The sequence below is a fragment of the Marmota marmota genome, unplaced genomic scaffold (assembly GCF_001458135.2).
Source record: "Marmota marmota marmota unplaced genomic scaffold, marMar, whole genome shotgun sequence".
Taxonomy (NCBI): Eukaryota; Metazoa; Chordata; class Mammalia; order Rodentia; family Sciuridae; genus Marmota; species Marmota marmota.
Genome location: NW_025999960.1, coordinates 11963702 through 11986259, shown reverse-complemented (window position 1 = coordinate 11986259; position 22558 = coordinate 11963702). Strand labels below are relative to the sequence as shown.

Genomic DNA, 22558 nt, shown 5'->3' with positions numbered 1-22558 from the left:
TTTTAAATAATTTTATTAATGTAAAATGTGGCAGACCAACTATTTCTTTTTTTAAAAAAATTTAATTTTTGTATTAATTAATTAATTTTAATTAGGTATATATGACAGAAAGCATTTTGATTCATTGTACACAATTACAGCACAACTTCTCATTTCTCTGGTTGTACACACCATATGTGTAGTTATACATGTACCTAAGGTAATGATGTCCATCTCATTCCACCATCTTTCCTCCCCATGACACCTCTCCACCCCTCCCCCTTCTTTGCCCAAAGTTCCTCCATTTTTCCAATGCCCTCCCCCTTATGGATCAATATCTACTTATCAGAAAGAACATTCAACCTTTGGTTTTTGGGATTGGCTTATTTCACTTAGCATGATATCATGATATTCTCCAACTCCATCCATTTACCTGCAAATGCTATAATTTTATTCTCTTTTTTATTTTTTTAAATTTTATTTATTTTTTATATATGCAAGCAGAATGCATTACAATTCATATTACAAATATAGAGCACATTTTTTCATATCTCTGGTTGTATAATATAAAGTATATTCACACCAATTCGTGTCTTCATACATATACTTTGGATAATGATGTTCATCACATTCCACCATCATTTCTAACCCACTGCCTCTTCTCTTCCCCTCCCACCCCTCTGCCCTATCTACAGTTCATCTATTCCTCCCATGCTCCCCTTCCCTACCCCACTATTAATCAGACACTTTATATTAGATAAAACATTTGGCATTTGTTTTTTTGGGATTGGCTAACGTCACTTAGCATTATCTTCTCCAACGCCATCCATTTACCTGCAAATACTATGATTTTGTTCTTTTTTAATCCTGAGTAAAATTCCATTGTGTATATATGCCATATATTTTTTTTTATCCATTCATTCACTGAAGAACATCTAGGTTGGCTCCACAGTTTAGCTATTATGAATTGTGCTGCTATAAACATTGATGTGGCTGTGTCCCTATAGTATGCTGTTTTTAAGTCCTTTGGGTATAGACTGAGGAGTGGGATAGCTGGGTCAAATGGTGGTTCCATTCCAAGTTTTCTAAGGACTCTCCATACTGCTTTCCATATTTGTTGCACCAATTTGTAGTCCCATCACCAATATATGAGTGTGTCTTTCCCCCCACATCCTCGCCAACATTTATTGTTGTTTGTTTATTGGATAGATTAGTGCTCTATCTGACATGCATGTGGCAAAAGTTTGCTCCCAAAATGTAGGCTCTCTCTTCACCTCATTGAATGTTTCTTTTGCTGAGAAGAAGTTTTTTAGTTTGTGTCCATCCCATTTATTGATTCTTGATTTTATTTCTTGAATTTTAGGAGTCTTGTTAAGGAAGTTGGGGCCTAATCCGACATGATGAAGATTTGGTCCTACTTTTTCCTCTGTTAGTTACAGGGGCAGACCACCTATTTCTAAAGATGGAAACCAGAAAGTGAGCCTGCTCATGTGTGCACTTTCCTCTGAAAACATTCATGTATCCAAGGAAGTTGTTATTTGGATGAGGAATAGAAACTCTTTGCCTACTAATCTGAATGATTAGAGAAGAGTATCATTTGGCATCATCAAATGGCACCTTTTCAGAAAGTAGGTTGTAGTAGATTGGATTGTTGTTCCAATTCTTTATTCTCTTCAAAGTTACAGAATTACAGGACATCCATGCTCTTGTGACACTGCAGTGCTTCCTGCTAGAGTGGGGAGAGTGGACTTTCTGGTCTCACTGGTGTGGCTGGGCCAATACTATGATAACGCAAGTGGAGACTTCTTGAGAAATGTTGCTTAGCTTCTTACATAGTAAGACTGCACACAAGGTAGCAGAGGTTCCAATTAAAAAGATCTGGGAAACAGTTCAGGCATCTATATTTGTTAAATACTAAACACAGGTAATTGGCTAACTCTAGCTTAAAGTACTAGAAAATACAACAGACAATATCTGTAATTCTTTGAGTTACCTTAATTAAACATCTAAAATACACCTTCTCATCAAGGGGTTGACACTGTTCAATTGTAAATTAAGGACATTGTGGTGAATTTCTCATCAAGTCAAAGTGTTCTATTTAAGACTTCTTTGTTTTAAAAATTTGAAAATGTTTTGCTGTTGTTTGCTTAAATTGCTCCCCCCCTCCCCAACAGCCCGCCCGCCTGAGGCTACGCACACTACGGAATGATAGTGATCATTGTTAGCTGTGCTTTTTTTTCAGTTTTAGGAAAAATGAAAGTTTGAAATTCTATGTCTGTTCCTTATTTTGGTGGGGTATAGGGGTAAATACAGAGTTTTCACAATATTAAAATACAACATCCTGGCGCAGTGGTGCTTGCCTATAATCTCAGTGACTTGGGAAACTGAGGCAGGAGTGTTGTAAGTTAGAGACAAGCCTGATCAACTAAGCAAGACCCTGTCTCAAAATAACATTTTTGAAAAGGAGGGGGCTTGGGGATGTGGTTCAGTGGCAGAGTACCACTGGGTTCAGTCCTCAGTACTATCAAAAACAGTAACAAAGAAGACCCCATAAAACCAAAAACTAGGGAGCCACCTTTACAATCTGTTAACTTGCTTCAATGTGCATCAATCAGAGAAGAAGAGGAATATTAGCTGAGAATTAAATGAACCTGCAGCCAAGATCTTTCCCAGTGGCTGGTAGTATAAGCAAAATATGCCTTAAGCTCATAGACATTAGGTGCTATCCCATTAGGGCCCTGTTCTGTCAACAGTCCCTGCTGTGAACTGTATCTGCAATCAGTGAGACTTCTCTGCAGAAATCGAAGGTGAATAAAATAAATTTTAGTTAAGCAAATAGTGTTCACAACATACCACACCTAATCATATGTTAAAATCACTCTGCCTAAGAGTGCTATGAACTATTCTAAAACAATAAGCAGTTAATTCCTCTTTCTGAGATTTCTAGTCAATTGTCAAAATAATGGTAAGGCGTCTGACATATTTTCAATATTAAAATAAAAGAGATCAGGAACACCTTGACAAATACAAAGAGCTGTGAACCTGAGACAAACTGCTGTAGTCAGGGATGAACAGGTTGGTCTGTTCCTCCTTCAGAGGGCCCTTCACCGACGTGTGGTGGAAAGCACATGCACAGAGTGGGATCTGGCTTTTTCTCTGATAACCTGTGTGACTTTGGACAAGTCAATTAATCCTTCTGGGCCCCAGTTTGTCTGTAAAAGGAAGGGTTTATGGTAGGTGGTTTTTAAGTATTTTACCAGATGTGAGGTTCTGATATGTATGTTCATGTAAAAACATCTCCAGATGGAAAGCAAAAAACTGAGGTGGGTTTGGCTAAGTTACTCTCCACCAGATTCTTGGTGAGGCATTGCCAGTATTTTTGCAGGTGAGCAAACAGGACACTGTGCGTGTATATGTGCACGTGTGTATATTGATAGACGAATAGAAGACAGAATCTTGTTTTCTTCCATCACTTTTTATTCACATTCATTATTATGGAAGAGTTACCTGAGATCTATAAAACATTGGCGAGATGAAAACCCTTCTCAGTTTTCAGATTAGAAGATCGAAGCACACAAGATTTAATTAATGTTCTCAAGGTCACACAGAAAATTTCAATTAAGGCTAGGATTAGACTGTAGGTTTCCTGACTCCAAGGCCGTTGTTTCTTTCAGTGTCAGTTTAGATTACCCATTCTATTGAAAGAGTCAGGGGCTCTTAGGAAATGCATTATTAATAATCACAGCATCCCTGGAAGTGGGCACAGGTAGCATTCCTAGGTAATAGATGACAGGTTTTGCACAGGAATTTGGGGCACTCAAAGCATGAATTCATAAACTAAGAGGTAAGGACAGTCTGGGCTGCTACTAACCATGTAGCCCCAGCTTTAGCACTGGGATTCTATTTTTCCCCATGAGCTGACTGCCCCAGATGAACACCAAGCATCTGTTTTTAATCTAGTGCTATTCCTGGGACTAATAGTCAAGGGCATACAGACCTTGTCTCTTCTGTTTTGATTTTTTTCGTTGTTTGTTTGCTTAGTAAAAGCAATTTCAGTGCAGTTTGTAAGAACTCCTTGTAACGGTACTGCACAAATCATATTCAAACAAGTTTCTCCAACCCTAATTAGAATATTGTTTTATTACACTGCACATTTCCTAAATCTCACACTAATTAAATGTATATTGTACTTCATTATTACCAACAAAAACTATCTCTGCTCAAGATTTATGGTTGTATACTGCAGTGGTTGACGACTGTATCAGCATTTCAAATTCAAATGCATTTTGAAGGTTTAGCGCTTATCTGGAAAATTAATTGCAGCTGAAAACCTGGCACAGCCTGTTCTTAAACAGACCAGCCCGGGGGGCCCCCCGTGCAGCTCCAGGCTCCTTTATCTGGAACAGCTGCCAAGGGAGAGGAGTGTGGAGTGGAAGAGGGGGAAATAAAAGAGGATGGATGGGCAAGAGCGGAAAGTCATCCCTTTCTTGGAGCCTTCCCACCAGTCGCTGGAATCTTTCTGGAGGCGAGATGAAAATTCCTCTGCCTAATGAGCATGGTGAGTGGACAGAGGCTGGGCTCCAGCGCTCCATTAGTGAGCTAGCCAGGTGCTGGCTGCTGTCGATACTGGCATCATTTTTCCTTTGTTTATTATCTTGAAAGCTAAGATTTCAGGGGTTTTGTTTGTTTTTAGTTGATCTCAACTGTGAGGGTTCAAGATGTGTGTATATGTGTTGGCTTAGAAGTAGATAAATGGCCTTTGATGGCAACTGGACTTTTCTCTCAGTTGTTCCCTTAACTCTAAAAGAAAAAGAGGTGGCATTAATGGATAGCTTCTCAGGCTAGCAGCCTTATAACACAAGTATTTGACATTTCTGCCTTGTGAGGTTTTATTGAAGTCTGCCTGGTGGTGTGAAAGAGCAGTCTTCCAAAAAAAAAAAAAAAATACAACCGGGAGAGTTTGTAGTTTTCTTTTTTCTTCCTTATTTCTTTCAAGTTTTTTTTAAAAACTAGTTTATAAAGAAGTTCTTGGTAGTAGATTAGGGACTCTTTTGGCTTATAGTGAAGATTGAAAAGCAAAGAGTCCTCACTAAGTTCAGGGGCCATTTGGTTGTAAAGAGCAGAAACCAAAGTATAGCGGCTAAAGTGAGTGGAACCTCAGAGCCGGAACCTAATAAGAGTTTGCAATGAGAACTTGGGAAGTCTTCAGACACCCATTTTCATTTTTTTTCACCTCTTTTACCCATACTTAAATTTTTTTCTTTGCCTCCCCACAGAGTATTTAATTTCTAATCTTTTAGGTCAATCCGCTTTTCCCTCTACTTCCCACCACATCTTGCTTTTCTCTACCTCTCATCCATCCACTCAGCCTTCAAAGTATCCCAGCCTTAATCTGCATGACTCTCCAGTTCCAGGGACTACTACCGATTACTGCAATTTTACCGTCTCCATTTAAATTGACTCAGTGTAGGTCAGGTGCCCAGCCATGTTGAATCTATCTTGATGGGCCTACTGGCACCACAACTAGATGTGTCACTTTTTCAGTCTATGAGAACAGCATTGTCCATGAAAGAGTGGGTAGGCCGGAAATCTAGGCACCCATCCACCATGACATGGTAGGAGTCAAGGTTATACTCACCTATATATATATGCATGTATATCTGTGTGTATATGTGGAAGTGGCTGAATGAGAAGGGCAACTTGTGAAAGGTGGCTAGTGCAAAACAGTTTAATTCAGCAATTGTATGTGTGTTCGTTGTTGTCTTTTGTGGCACTGGGAATTGAACCCAGGGCCTAAGGCACGCTAGGTAAGTACTCCACCACAGAGCAATTCAGTGGGTCATAAGCATTACAGGACACAGTACTCTTGGATAGCCTATCAATGCAGATGCCAGGCTCCCTTCTGAGACCCTGGCCCAGGGAGAGTAGAGAGGAACCTGCAGTTCTGGATAGCCCCTCAGCTGTGTCGGATGGAAGTAACCAACGTACCACGTAGTTTCTCAATTGAGTCTTAACATGTTCAGGTGTAACAGATGATGAGTGGTAGGAAATTTGATACTTAGTCACAGTAGTGAGCAAGAACTTCTGATTCCCTGGTAGTGACTGGAAGAGGTTAGGTAGCATGAACGAATTGCTTCCTACATCTAAGCTTCAACTGGGATTTAGTGATGTGCATGTATAAACAGTTCAGAAGCCTATTCAGAGAACCCCCAAGTGTGTTCATCTCACTGGATATAGTTCCTGTCTCGAAAATAAGAAGTAAGTTAATTATGAAATAACATGGTCGTACTAATAATGCCATCTAGTTAGCAGTACAGTGAAATACGCCAGGATTGATTACATTAGCTTGCCTGGGAGGATTGATGCTAAACTGTCGGGAGTGACATGAAAGAAGTTTCAGAGCTATTATTCCTACCTCACAGGAGCATCATCACAGAAGATAATTTAATTTCTTTCATGCTTGTTGCCACGGTTTCATACCTTGCTGGAAATGCTAATTTTAAAGCGCACAGATTTGTAATTTTTCATCCCCAAAGTTAAAAATACATTTCACATTTGCAAGCTTGCTGTTTCATGTGGGCTCTGGGATGGTTTCAGGTTTGCTATTGGGGCAAATATCTACTTTACAAAGCCCAAGTTTCAGCATGTTTTATTGGGTCGAAAAAAAACAAAGCATTTGAGGGGAAAAAATAAAATTAAAAAGAAATTAAGACATGAGGTTTGTACAGCCAAGTACATCATCTTTCCACACGAAGCGCAGAGGGTGGTTTTTTTTCAGGCACGCACAGACGCATGGCACCTGTGTTCATTTAAATGATTACACATTCAACAACATTGGAATGTGTGATGTGCAATCATTTGAATCGCTCATTATACATTAAAATAAACTGACACAAACACAACTCATTCTCTGCTGCTTTTGAGAAACTAAGTAAATTAAATGAAAGAATGAAACAAAGGTGATGCTGGACTGAAGATCGGACACGCCAGAATCAAAAAATTCAGAATCCTGTCTTTGACAGTGATCGGATAACTTTCAGCCCTGGTGTACCGTTAGAAAGCAAAGGAGAGAGGTGGTGTGCTCGCTGCCCTGAACCCCCACACCTGGCCCAGACCACTCACTCCACACTTGGCTTTGGGCACTATCCCAAGAGACCATGTAGAACAAAGGGGAAAATAGTAAAAAGAAAAGTGGGGAAAGAACATTTCTCCTGGCTCTCGTTGTAATCGTGGTTGTTGTCTGTCCTTTCTTTTTCCCCCCCCTAATTTAAAAAAATTTATGGCTAATGATTTCTCCAACCCACTTGAATGGGTTCTGACCTATTGATCCACTGAAATTGTTTTCAGAATTTATCATCTTGCCAAATCCAAACGTCGCATCTTTCTTGACCTGTCAGCATATACAGCAGATGACCTCCCCCCTCCTTCTAGAAACACCTCTTGGCTTTCCCTCCTCCCTCTCTCTGAGTCTCCCTCTCCTTTTCTCATCAGTGTTTAGGTGATTGGCAGATGCCCACTTGGTTTTGGATGCTGGTCCTTTTCTCTTTAGGCGATTATATCCAGGCTTATACATATATGCAGATGAACCTAGTTTATGTATCCCAGCCTTTATGCACCCCTCGACTCCACGTGTACCTGTCCCATGCTTACTTAATGTCCTCATTTAGTAAGATCTGAAACTTAACACGGTGCAAACAGAACTCTTAACTTTACACTGACTTCTTCTACTTATCAATATCATCTTCGTCTATCTAGCTGCTCAGGCAAAAACCGAGTTATCTTCAACTGCTGTACTTTCCTCTCTTCACCTCACATCCAGTTAATTAGGAAGTTCATCATGGTGGTGCTCACTTGTAATCCCAGAGACCTGGGAGGCTGAGGCAGGAAGATCATGAGTTCAAGGCCAGCCTCTGCAATTTAGTGAGGCTCTGAGCAACTTAGACCTGTCTCAAAATAAAAAACAAAAGGGGCTGGGGATGTGGCTCAGAGGTTAAGTTCCCCTAAATTCAATTCCCCTAGCATAATTCTAAAAAGTTTACACCAAAAATGTCCCCCAAGTCCATCATGTACCAGCTTCCACTTCCCTCACCTTGATGTTTGAGGGAGCAAAAAACATTTCCCTGCTACAATTCTATGGCCACATTTTCTATATTTATTACTCTTTTAGAATGTTCTTTAAAAAACTTAAGTCAGAATTTTTCATTCTTCAGATTAAAAAACTTTCAAAGTCCAGTAATCCTTACCACACTGTACAGTGTTATGTTTGTTCAGAATATTTTTGGCTCTAAGTATCGGAAAAACTGACTATTGGTGCCTTGAACAAAAAGGGTTTATTTTTCTCACAGAACACGAAATCCAGAGGAGTCAGTCAGTGGTATCGGTATAGTCTTCTAATGAATTCATGAAATACTCGGGTTCTTTCTTTTTGACTCTTATGCTTGTTGCTTCATGGTTCCATGATGATTTTTATCGCTCCAGCCATCACACGTTTATCACCTGTGTTCAAGTCAAGGAAAAGGTTGAAGAGCTGTGCCGGCCAATATATTCCTGCTGCAGTGATTTTTTTTTTTTTTAATTGATCATTTCTTCCAGATAGAAAGTGTTTTCCCCCAGATTTTTACATTGTTTGTTCCTTGTAATAATTCAGGTCATAGCACAGATGTCATTTCAGAGAAATAAGTTACTAATTGAAAATAGTACTATCACTATCTGGTTTGGGGGGTTTTGTTTGTTTTTCTCATAGAAATAATCTTAGTTTGCCAGGATTGCTGTAACAAAGTAACCGGAAGTGTATTGTTTCATGGTTCTAAGGAATGGAGGTCTGAGATCCAGACTTCCAGCAGGGTTGGCATCTTCTGAGGCTGTGAGGGGAGTATCTGTCCCAGGCCTTTCTCCTCGCCTTGTACACGTCTAGCTTTACCCTGTCTTCATGTTGTCTTTCCTTCATAAGTTGCTGTGTTCAAATTTCCTTCTCTTATAAGGACACCCACCTTAATGATCACATCATTTTAACTCGCTCAGCTCTATAAAGACCCTATGTCCAAAGGTGGTCACATTCTAAGTTTCTGGGGTATTATAAAGTGTGAATTTTCCAGGATGACACAGTCAACCCATAACAGATTCAGTGAACTCATGCTCAGTAGATGGATATATTTTACTCATAGCCACCATTTACAGGGTGTTTACAAAGTCTCAAGAGCTACACAAGGAATTTTATCTTTTTAAAATTATTTTTAGATATACATGATAGTAGAGTATATTTTGACATATTAACATAAATGGATTATATGTTATTCTGAGGATCTTGTGATTGTACATGATGTAGGGATTTACTGTGGCATATTAATATATGAATGTAGGAAAGTTATGTATGATTTATTCTACTCTTTTCCTCTTCCATTTCCTCCTTCACCTTTGTCTAATTCACTGAACTTATATTATTCCTCTCCCACTCCCCTTTTGTGTGTTAGCATCTGCACATCAGAGAGATCATTTGACCTTTGGTTTTTGGGATTGGCTTATTTTGCTTTGCATAATAGTCTCCAGAGCCATCCATTTACTGGAAAATATCATTCTTTACATGTACCACATTTTCTTTATCCACTCATTTGTTGAAGGGCACCTAGGTTAGTTCCATAGCTTAGGTATTGTGAGTTGACTTGCTATAAACATTGATGTGGCTGAGTCACTGTAATACGCTGATTTTAGCTCCTTTGGATATATACCACGGGGTGGGATAATTAGGTCAAATAGTGGTTCCATTCCTAGTTTTCTGAGGAATCTCTGTACTGCTTTCCAGAATGGCTGTACTAATTTGCCATCCCACCAGCAATATATGAGCGTACCCTTTTCCCCACATCCTTGCCAACATTTATTGTTTGTGTTCTTGATTGTTGATTGGGGTAAGATGAAATCTCAGTGTAGTTCTGATTAGCATTTTTCTAATTGCTAGTTATTTTTTGAACACTTTCATATATTTATTGGCCATTCATATCTTATTCTGTGAAGTGTCTGTTCAGTTTCTTTGCTCATTTATTGTTTGCTCATTGATTTATTTGAATTTTTTTGGTGTGTTTTTTGAGTTTTCTCACATTCTGTAGGCTCTCTCTTCATGATCTTGGTTGTTTCTTTTGCTGTGAAGAAGATTTTTACTTTGATTCCATTTCCATTTATTGATTCTTGATTTTACTTCTTTTGCTTTAGGAGTCTTGTTGAGGAAGTCGGTTCCTAAGCTGACATGAAGATTTGGGCCTGCTTTTTCTTCTAGTAGGTGCAGGTCTCTGGTCTAATGCTCAGGTCCTTTATCCACTTTGAGTTGAGTTTTGTGCAAGGTGAGAGATAGGGGTTTACTTGTATTCTAGTATATATGGATTTCTAGTTTTCCCAGCACCATTTATTAAAGAGACTATCTTTTCTCCAGTGTAATGTTTATGGTGCCTTTGTCTATAGGAGATAACTGTATTTATGTGGGTTTGTCTCTCTGTCTTCTCTTCTGTTCAACTGATTTTTATGTCTGTTTTGGTTACAATATTTTTTGTTGTTGTTGTTTTTGTTACTGTAGCTCTATAGTATAATTGAAGGTCTGGTATTGTGGTGCCTTCTGTTTCACTTTACTTGCTGAGGATTGCTTTGGCTATTCTGGGTCTCTTATTTTTCATGGCTGCCTTTTCTATTTCTATGAAGAACATCATTGGAATTTTAATAGGAATTACATTTAATCTATATAGCACTTTTGTTAGTATGACCATTTTGTCAATATTAATTCTGCCTATCCAAGAACATGGAAGATCTTTCCATCTTCTAAGGTTTTCTTCAATTTCTTTCTTCAGTGGTCTATAGTTTTCATCATAGAGGTCTTTCACTTCATTTGTTAAGTGGATTCCCGTTTGTGTGTATGTGTCTGTCTGTATGTGTGTGTTTTGCTATTGTGAATGGGATAGCTTTTCTAATTTCTTTCAGCTGATTCATCACTAATGTATAGGAATGCAACTAATTTATGGGTGTTGATTTTTTTATATCCTGCTACTTTGCTGAATTTGAGTTTTAAGAAGTTTCTGGTGGGGTTTTTGGGTCTTCTAAATATAGAATCATGTCATTGGCAAATAGGGATGGTTTTAGCTCTTTTCCTATTTATATCCCTTTAATTTCTTTTAAGGCATTTTATCTTATATCCTCATTCTGGTGGTAGCTGTTTCAATTCTCTGTGAAAGTGATTTCTTTCCCGAGGAGGCTGGGGAAACAAATCTTTTCTTATTTAAGAATGTAGTCCTTATTGGAATAAAAACTGGCATATTACGCGGGATAAGAGTAGATCAAGCTTGGGGTGTTGAAGAGGTCTCCCCCACTGCCTAAGCATTTATATATTCAACTTGAGTCCTGTGCCCCTCATCAGCCTTTGGTGAGTTTCTCATGTGGTGATCACGGGCCGTGTGGACTCACTTGCATCTTGTTCTGTTCTCCATCTTCCCTGCCCCACTCTAGGCCTTGGAGTCTTTCTCTTTTCAGATCTGGACTTGGAGTGAGATGGAGTTTTCCATCTTCCCCTCTCTCCACACCCAGTGGCAGTGTCCTTATAATCCCAGGCCTGTTTCCTTTTAAGGATGGTCATCCCCCAGTATCTTCAGGGGATTTTTTAAAAACCCCCTGCAGATGTCAACCTTCAATACTGCTCAGGTCCTTTATATAAAATGGCTGGCATTTGTGCATAACCTACACAGAGCCTCCTGTATACTTTGTCTTTAGATTGCATTGTGTTCGTATTGTATTAGAAATAAGTAATCAATTCTTAAATTGTTTGGGGAATAATAGCAAGAAGAGAAATCTATATTCTCAGTACAGATGCATTTTTTCCCTGAATTTTTGATCTATGGTTGTTGAATCCAAGCTTGCTGAGCCTGAACTGGTATCTGGAAACAAAGAACTAACACAAGTGAGTTTGGGAGATAGATTTTACAAAAGTGTAACCTGGTTTGAAACTCTTCCACATCTTCATTTTCTTTCTTTTGTTTTTCAAGAAACTTATTTTTTTCCCCTTATTACATAGGAACAGATGGACCTCCACTTTTGTTGATATGGTAGATGAAATGTCCTACAAAGACACCTAGTATACAACTCCTAGGAATGCTAGATAAAATACAAGAAATACATGACTAAAATCCCAAGAATATAAGCAAAATCTCTAGGAGCCAAAGATGGAGAGGGAGCTAGAAACCTGTGGGAGACCAACATTGCACATGACTGAGTCACACTCCCCGGCTGGGTGCTGAGGCACTCAGTCACAGAAATGTGGCAGAGCTTTCCCTACCCTTCTTGGGTTCGAGGGTCAGTGTCTCACGCATGGCTGTGTCTTGTTACAGACCCATAGGTGGAGCTATGCTCACTTGTTCTTTGTAATATAATCCCTTGCCCTTTTTAGGAATCTTCTGTGGAAGTATCTTGTCTTGTGTGTGTCCCCTTCTCTTACTGTGCCTTTGGGTGTAGACTACCCAGATGTCAATCTGCTGACAGTGGACATCATGAAGATAGACTGAAACCTGACCCCTTGCCTCATTTGAATAGCTTCTCCTCAATAAAAGAGGTCAGCATGTCCCCCCCCCCTTTTCCTGCGGACCCTTAAGGTCAGAGGAGCTGTCACAGCAACTCCAAAGAAAAAGGTATTTTGTGTCTCTTGTGTGGTTATTTTGCACAACCCAGTTAGCCCAGTTCAACTGGAGTAAATCCTGAGCCTTTTAGTTGCGAGAACAGAAATCTGGCAATTGGCGCCCAACGTGGGGCGAAAGGTCTGACTCTTTAGGCCGTTGGGACAAAAGCGACAAATGTTGGCTCGTACGGGAACTACAACTTAAAGTTTAGTGAGTTTGATATTTCTCTCCAGAAGTTAAGCATGCTTAGGATTGCAGAGTATTGTGGGCTGAATTGTAGAAAGTAAGTGAACTAGATAGAAAATTTGTGATGTTAAAATGTTTAATATTTAATAATTCTAGAGACTAAATAAATGTAGAGTTATTAAGGTGATTAATGGGCTGTGTTGCTGAGTTCTCTCCATGGAAAGAGTGCTTTTATGGACTTTTTTGAATTGTTTTTGTAAATCTTTAATAAAAGATTTTTTGGCCTTTATATTCTAGAAATTTGTGCTAGGAGAGTGAGGGGAATAAAGGGGAGAAAATGTTGTGATGTTTACCTGGAGAGAAGCAAATTTCAATTTTTCTATTGTTTTTGTGAATACTCAGAAAGTTTGTACTGACCTCTTTGCTAAGTGATTGTTCTATAAATCAGGATGGTTGTAACTCAGCTGCTGGGGACCAAAGACTTTAGCTGCTGCTTGCTGCTCCCTATGGGGTCCTAGCCCGTGTGGCCAGCTGTGCACTTAACCCTTAAATGACTTGACCTGAATGCCCAAAGCAGACTAACTTAATATCTGATGGTAATGCTGGTGTCTGCCACTTAAAAAAATAAACGTTTGGAGTACCCACATGCCCCAGAAAAAAGTGCATGGTGTGGGAGTACACAGGCTACAAACACAGGTAACAGAGACAAAGCAAGCTGCTACTGCTATAGGATCTGGGCCAGGCGGGAGAAATACAAACAAAACCAAATGAACTGCAATTGGCTATGAAAATTCTCGGGGAACTTTTGCCCCAACAATGGGCAGACAACTCCATGTTGTTTGTGTCACCATGGTAACCATGCGGTGTCTGGCCAGAAGAGGGGGCTTCCTGGTCCCGCCTCCTGCATTTTCATGGCCTTCCGATTGGTTCTTCCACAGTCACTCAGACAGGACTTCTGGTCCTGCTTTCCAGCTTCTAACCTGTGCTTCCTGTTTTAGATTGCTACTGGAGCTCCTCAGAGCCTGCATTTTATAAAATGCCCACCTGTAAATGCTAACGGAAGATATCTTTTTCAGACAAAATTTAATTCCACAGGTTTCTACATTGCAGCCCTAAATTTTAGTTTTGAGTTGAATAACCTGACTTTTCTCTATAGTTGTGTTACTAAATAATGTTCTATTAATGAGAGATTCTAAATATGCTTCTTTGTATTTTACATTTAATTCTGGAGGTTATGGGGGATACATTTGCTCGCCATGGGAATAAAAGCCAGCAATGTTCCTGTGGTTAAAAAAAAAACCCTTATTCTCATTCCTGACTATATAAGTACAAAAAATAAATATGTATGCACAAGGATCTTATTTCAGTTACATCAAGTGATGTCAAAAAAGAGTGCACTCCTAGGTAAAAATAAATTGAAATGGATCCAAGTATTTTAAGAACCACGTGGTTACATAAAGTTAATACAATTATAAGTTATGTCCTTATTCCATATTTTCCTAGTTATTCAGATAACCTATATTTGTTAATCTATAAAATAATTAGCACATGTCTAATTGTTAATATATATTTGCATAATTGTTTTTCTTCAACAGAAAACCCATAATTTGTTTTATATGTACATTTATCAGATACTCTGCCTTTTTGTTACAGATATTTGAGATAAATATATTTACTATAAATCTGATTTTTAAGAGAAAATACAATCTTCAAGTAGGGACTGGGGATATGGCTCAAGTAGTAACACGCTCGCCTGGTGTGCGTGAGGCACTGGGTTCAATCCTCAGCACCACATAAAAATAAAATAAAGATATTGTGTCCAGCTAAAGCTAAAAAAATATTTTTAAAAAATCAAGTAGTTTCTAATTCTCAAATTCTACAAACTTATGATAAACAAAAATAATTCTGTCTGCAGAAATATCTAAGGATTTTAACTATTTTCATTGATATTTCTTATCAAAGTACAATAATTTGTTTATAGAGTCTAAGGTTTTCAGAAATTGTTCCAAAGTATAACTAGAAAAAAATCTAGAAGAAAAAGATGCTTAAACAAAGAGAAAGCACACATTGGATCCTAAAAAGAAGAAATAAATCATCTTTGGGTAAAACAAGGTCTTTATATTCTAGATTTTACTGGACTGACTATAAAAGTGTTAAATAATTCAAAACTATTTCAAGATATTTTCCTAAATTCACTATAATGATGTGAGCTAAGATTTTGTCCATATTTTGACATGATAAAAACCTATTAAATTGCTAAGTTTATTTCTGTAAAGAAAGATCCTTATTGCCTAATAATTATTCTTGTCTAAGACAAAGATTAATTTTGGTAAATAAATTCACATCATTGATTAAACACTAAATATATTAAACTACTGACTTGGATCCCAATTTTAACAATTGTCCTTTAAGACTAAATTTGATTCTGAGACACTGTTGATTCTTACATATTTTGTTTGATAAAATGTTTTTTCAAATTTCATAATTATTAGGACTGAGGTTCTCCAAATTAAAGTTATGTTAATCTTAAATAATAAAGGTTACAAACTTTAAAAATTTATTGATATTATATAAAGTTCTCTGGCTGGATCTATTGTCCATAAAAATTACGGTAAGATTTATATAGTGCTCCCTACACTGAGAAATAACCTTAATCATATTTTTTAAAAGACGATTATCCTTTAAATAGGTATTTTTTAATTTTCTAAAATATAGAGATATTTTGAGATCTTAAAGAGATTTAGGGTTCTTTCTAAATTGTTAGGATGGATCAACTGGTCTGTATTGGAAAATTATAATGATCAATAAAAGGTAAATGTATTCTTATCACTTAAATACTTGAACTATACCTATAACTTAAACTAATGAAACTACGACTTATACCAAGCCTTTACTCAATTTTATTTAAAAAACAAAGTGGGGGGGGATACAGGACCCCAGAGATGCACACTAGATTTTACAAATATTTTAAAATTTTTTCTTAAATTGTAATATTGACAGTCTTAATTTACTGAATCATGTTCAGTAACATTAAATCAGATATCAAAGGAGAGTTTAAACCAGTCATCATGATAATGACTGAGAAACCTGGCACAGGGAGGTAAATTTCCACGTAGAGTTTATAGCCATGCAGCTTCACGAGCTTGTCAGATAAATAAAAAATTATAAAAAGACTTGTATGGACCCATTTTCCCAGGTCCACCTTTAATGTGTCTTACAGTGTGGACTGGAAAGTCCACTCATGAAACTAGATTAATTGTCCTGACTGTAATGGTCAGTTATACCCATATATTGATTCTATAGTAAACAGGCTGTCTGGAAGTATCTTTTGAGAAAAAGACAGTGTTGAAATAACAGATTATTCTGCATCCGTATGGATGGCAGCTATGGACTAATTGTAAGTAACACCAACTAAGAGCCAGTTCTCTATGAGGGATCATGCCCTGAGTCTTAGCACTGCTCTCCTCTTCATCTACCTGTGTCTCTCAGCTTTGTCACAATATCACTGTTTGTCTGGCCTTTCTCCTTCCTTCCTGAACACAGCCTCACCAGCCCAGTGCTGTGAGCTGGGCCCTCCATGAAGAAGAAACCCGTGTTTGCTGATCCTAAGGTAAATGCTGATGTGGAGGCCATGGGGGCATTATCTATCAAGGAGACAGAGAACCCTCTAGGGGACAATGCCATGCACACTCCACATCACCCTGTTTGGCCCCGGAGGATGGCTGGTTAGTCAATGACGGGTAAGATTCCTCAAGGGAGGGACAACCTAAGACAAGCACAGTTGCAGAGGGGCCATCAGGAGAAAACTTGGGGGCCAACAGAGGTGAGGCACAGAATCTCACCCCCCCCACACCTTTGCAAAGGCCTAAGTCTTCATCCTTTCTGAGAGAGGTCTCCTGCCCCATGGCTGCTTTGCTCCCCACATCCAGCTCAGATCAGAACCCAAGTGACAAGACCAAATCAACAGCGACTGCCCTGCTCACCACAGCAGGAAACAACTGCAACTACAGGAATAGACCATGTCTGGATATTTTTCTCTTTCTTGGTTCTTCCACTCTTTTTTTTTTTTATGCTTTTTCCTTTTCCTTTCTTCTCTCGTCAGGGTTCTCCTTTGGCAACAAATTTAATAAAAGGGGAGGAAATATTGGAATAGCCTTAGTTTGCTCACAGTATGGTTATATTAGACAGAAGATGATTGGCTTATGGATATTGTCTTGCTTATGTGTGATTGACAGGCACATCCCACTTGAACCCTATAACAGTTGTGTGCATTCCAAAAAGAAACTGATGTCGACTTGAGGTTTGTCACCAGCCAGTTCTCACCAGCTCCCAGAGTCTGTGTGTCTCTACTTACCACGACTGAGGTAGCTGAGCAAATAATTGACCACACCAGTGACAGGAACTTATGCAAGACAGCATATGAAAAACCTAAACTAGCCAATTATGCTGGACTTCAGTGACTAAGACTACATTTACCTATATGGACAATTGTTGGAAAAATTATTAAAATAGATTTTTCCAAGAGTATATTACTGACAGACCTAATGAACTCCTTAAATATATGATAAATATCCTGTAGCCTGTAAGAATACAACTTACTGTATCATTAATTATTGCCAGCAAATATTTCAGAGCTATAATATGCTGAATTTAATGTTCAGGCTTTCAAACAGGTGTATGTCAATTAACCAGTCCTAAGCAAGCTGCTGGTCTCATAATCCCTGAAGTGACTACTTTAAATATTATTCCTTGCTTATTTAATTGCAGCCTTTGTGGCTGTGTCTTAAAACTTACAATGTATGGATTTTCTTAATGTTTGACTTAAATTACTTCCAAGATCCTTCATGGTCAGATAAGTGCTTATGGAAGGATGAGAACTAAGTAATAATGCTCTAGAAGACAATGTAATAAATAATGTGAGTGAGCCCTTAGCTATTTGGTTTATGGAGAGGCCTAAATGCCATGCCAATGAGAATGTCTGTTACTATGGCCAAACTCAATGCCTCCCAGTAAATTGGGAAAAGATTAAAAATCTTCTCAGTGTTTGGCAAAATAAGTAATAACCTGATTCTTCCAAGTTGATTGTGTTATGAAGATATGTTTTCTACTAATTCTTTGTGTTTCAATAGCAGATCGTGATGACCTTAGACCAAGAGTCGAGTGTCTGAAAGATAAAATTTCCCAGTTACATTTTATATAGTATGAAAGGGGGAATATGTGGGAGACCAACCTTGCACATGACTGAGTCACACTCCCCGGCTGGGTGCTGAGGCACTCAGTCACAGAAATGTGGCAGAGCTTTCCCCACCCTTCTTGGGTTTGAAGGTCGGTGTCTCATGCATGGGTGTGTCTTCCTATAGGCCCATGGGTGGAGCTATGCTCACCTGTTCTTTGTAATATAACCCCTTGCCCTATTTAGGATAGAAACTTCCATGGAAGTGTCTTGTGTGTGTCCCCTTCTCTTACTGTGCCTTTGGGTGTGGCCTACCCAGGTGTCAGTCAACCTGCTGACAGTGGACATCATGAAGATAGACTCAGCCCCCTGAAACCTGACCACTTGCCTCATCTGAATAGCTTCTCCTCAATAAAAGTGGTCAGCACGTTCTCTCTCTCTCTCTCTCTCTCTCTCTCTCTCTCTCTCTCTCTCTCCTCCTGTGGACCCTTAAGGTCAGAGGAGCCATCACAGCAACCCCAAAGAAAAAGGTATTTGTGTCTCTTGTGTGGTTATTTTGCACAGCCCAGTTCAACTGGAGTAAACCCTGAGCCTTTTAGTCTCGAGAACAGAAACCTGTGTTCAGTTCCTGAAGCACTGGCTGGACATTGGTCAGTTTCAACAACTGGGGCCTTCCTGTTTGTGGCTGAAGATGAGTAGGATGAGGGGCTTAGATCCATGCAGGGTAGGGAGTTGGAACTTAATGACAGAATGCCAAGGGATGCATCTTGAGTAGAATGGGCAGGAAAAACATTCAGCTGATGGCAAAGAGATGGCAAAGGTCTATCATGGCCTAACTTCTAGGTTGAAAAAATATCCTCTCTGATATAACTGAGGCTTCCTAGGACTAAGCTTGGAACCTGAATTTACATTACCTGGATCTCTGGGAAACCTCAGTCTGAGGAGTTAGTCCTTGTTTGGAAGACTCGGGATACTTGGCAAAAACAAACACTCCCATAGAGGTTAAGTGCCCTCATTTGGTCTCAATAAGATTCTTGTAGATTAAAGCCTAAATATGACTTTCAGGGTCCAAAATTTTAAAATACACAGGAAATGAATCATTATGAATTACAATATTAGCAGAAATAACGAAAAGCAAAATCAGATCCCCAAGACCTTCTGATATTGGAGTTATCAGATACAAAATATAAAGTAGGATTAATATGTTGAAAGAAAAAGTGTAACAAATGTATGTGAAAGGAACAGAATGTTATGAAAAACAAGCTAGAAATTTCTGAAAAAGAACTAATAGAACTTTTAAACATAAGAAATATTATCATGGAAACTAGGAGTTTAATGATGAATCAAATAATAAAGGGTATTACTATTATAGTTTAATTTGCATTTACCTAATAGTGATGTTGAGCACTTTTTTTCATGTGATATTGGTCATTTGTATATTTCTCTGTGGAATTATCTGGTCAAGTTCTTCAGGTTGTTTTCTTATTGTGACATTGTAGTAATTCTTTACATATACTAGACATTAATCACTTTTCAGATATATGGTATGCAAATATTTTCTCTCATTGTATGGGTTTTCTTACACTACTTATGGTGTTCTTTGGTGTACAAAAGTTTAAATTTTTTGACTAATCATTTTATTTACTTTTTTTTTCTTCCCTGTGCTTTTAGTGTTTTAAGAAATCATCAACTCTAGTGTCATAAGATTCTTCACCTGGTTTCTTTTTTTCTGTTTCTTCCCCCTAAGAGTTTTATAGTTTTATCTCTTATATTAGGTTTTGGGTCTATTTTCAGTTAATTTTTGTGGATGGTATAAGATAAGTATCCAGGTAGCCTTCTGTTGCGGTATCACAGTACTTGTGCTCAGGTAACCCTTAGGTAGTAACCTAATGCTCTGTTACCAGGCCTGCACAAGTCGCCTCACTCCATCTCATGACATAGGCCTTGTATCATCTCAACAGCATCACAAGAACAGTGGGCGCAGTAAAATAGGATGTTTTGAGAGAGATACTATATTCACATATCTTTTATTACAGTATACTGTCAAGAATGTTGCATTTTTTATTAGCTATTAACCTTTTAATGCACCTAAATTATAAATTAAACATTACCATAGGTATGTATGTATAGAAAACAGTATATAGAGAGGTCACTACTATCCCTGGTGTCAGGCATTCATAAGAGGTGTTGGAATGTATTCCCTCCAGATGAGGGGGAACTATTGTATTGATGTCTTCCTTAATTTAGTTAAATAGCATTTGGTAGTTTTAATTGTACAAGTACTTTGCCTTCTTGTTTAAGTTTATTTCTGATATTTTGTTCTTTTTGATGATATAAGAATTGTTTCCTTAAGTCTGTTTTAGATTGTTATTAGTATGTGGAAATACGAATTAGTTTTGTGTTTCGGTTTTTGCATTCTGTAATTTTGCAAACTTTATTACTTCTAACAGGTTTGGTTTTTTTTTTGTGTGTGTGTGTGTATGTGGGGGAATCCTTAAGTATTTGTATGTGTAGTATCATATTGAGTATAAGAAAGGATAATTTGATCTCTTCCTTTCCAATTTGGATTCCTTTTATTTCTTGTCCAATTTCTCTGGCAAGGATTTCCAATATGTTTAAGATGAATGGCAAAAGGGGGCACACTTGTTGTATTTCTGAGTTTAGTAGCAGTTTTCAGTTTTTTACCATAGGGCTATGAAATGCTTTGGGTTTTTTATATGAACTTTATTATTACTTGGGAAGTTTGCTTCTACTCCTAGTTGAGTATTTTTGTTATGAAAGGGTGCCAAATTTTGTCAAATGCTCTTTCTGTGTCAACTATGATCATGTGGGGGTTTTCTCACCTTTTTTCCTGTGTGGTATATTATACACACTGATTAAATTTCATATGTTGAAACATCTTTTATTTCAAGAATAAGTCCCACTTGATACAATCCTTTCGATATATTGTTAAATTATATTAACTAGTATTTTTTTTTGAGGATTTGTGTGTCAATATGCATTAAAGATATTGGTCTTTGGTTTTCTTGTCTTTGAATTTGGGTTTAGAGTAATGATGGCATCACAGAGTCAAGTTTAGAAGCGTTCGCTCCTTTTCAGTTTTTTGGAAGAGATTGGCAACAACGATTGACATTACAGGTATTATTATACCAAATATCAATAAAATCTGGTCTTGGGCCAGATTTCATGGGAGGTTTTGGATTACTAAATCAATTTCCTTACTTATAGGTATGTTCAAAATTTGTTTCTTTACAATTCAGTGTTGGTGAGTTTTGTATTTCTAGACTTTCTCAGTTTCCTCTAGGATATAAAATTTGTTGGCATACAGTTCATAGAACTCTCTTGTAATTTTATTTTTTGTGTGAAAATTGATAATTTTCACTCTTTTGTTTCTGATTTTACTTGAGAATTTTCTCTTTTTGTCTTAGACAGCCTTGTTAACATTTTATCAGTTTTCTTGATTTTTTTTTTTTTTTTTTTTGGGGGGGAGGGGGTGAACCTCTTTTTTTCCCCCTATTGATTATTTTCCATTTTGTTTATCTTTGTTCTCACTTTTATCACCCTGCCCCTTCTGCTAGCTTTGGGTTTAGTTCTTCTTTTTCTAGTTCCTTGAGATATAAATTTAGCTTGTTGTTTTCTTTCTCATTTACTCCCTAACTGCCTCCCTTTGTGTTTAGTTGAGTTTTTGTAGGGGCATACCTTCTCATTTTCTTTTGTTTATATCCTCTAGAATTTTCATTTTGATTACCCTAAGTATTACATGAAATATACTAACAATGTTTTAAACTGATAACCTATTCATCTGATTACAAAAACTACTCCTTTAGATATATTCCCTTTTTATGATATTGATGTCACCATTACATTTTAATATATTGTATGCCATTAATACACATTTATCATTTGTTTGTTTTAAATCCTGTGCAAGAATAAAATGTGGAGGTATGAACTAAAATCATAATACTGATTTTTATAGATATTCATGTATATATATATATATTTTTAATTGTTGGTTATTCAAAACATTACATAGTTCTTGATATATCATATTTCACACTTTGATTCAAGTGGGTTATGAACTCCCATTTTTACCCCATATACAGATTGCAGAATCATATCAGTTACACATCCATTGATTTACATATTGCCATACTAGTGTCTGTTGTATTCTGCTGCCTTTCCTATCCTCTACTATAACCCCTCCCCTCCCCTCCCCTCCCCTCTTCTCTCTCTACCCCCTCTACTGTCATTCATTTCTCCCCCTTGTATTATTTTTCCCTTTCCCCTCACTTCCTCTTGTATGTACTTTTGTATAACCCTGAGGGTCTCCTTCCATTTCCATGCAATTTCCCCTCTCTCTCCCTTTCCCTCCCACCTCTCATCCCTGTTTAATGTTAATCTTCTTCTCATGCTCTTCGTCCCTACTCTGTTCTTAGTTACTCTCCTTATATCAAAGAAGACATTTGGCATTTGTTTTTTGGGGATTGGCTAGCTTCACTTAGCATAATCTGCTCTAATGCCATCCATTTCCCTGCAAATTCTATGATTTTGTCATTTTTTAATGCAGAGTAATACTCCA

At 37.8% G+C, this 22558-nt stretch overlaps 1 long non-coding RNA gene across 1 annotated transcript in view; it reads left to right on the top strand.

Moving 5' to 3' along the window:
* The first annotated feature begins 4406 nt into the window (after positions 1-4406).
* LOC125616645 overlaps positions 4407-22558 on the top strand; it is a 135369-nt gene continuing 117217 nt past the window's right edge. The window contains exon 1 of the long non-coding RNA XR_007347375.1: positions 4407-4537. This is a non-coding gene — a long non-coding RNA (uncharacterized LOC125616645). The remainder of the gene's footprint in view (positions 4538-22558) is intronic.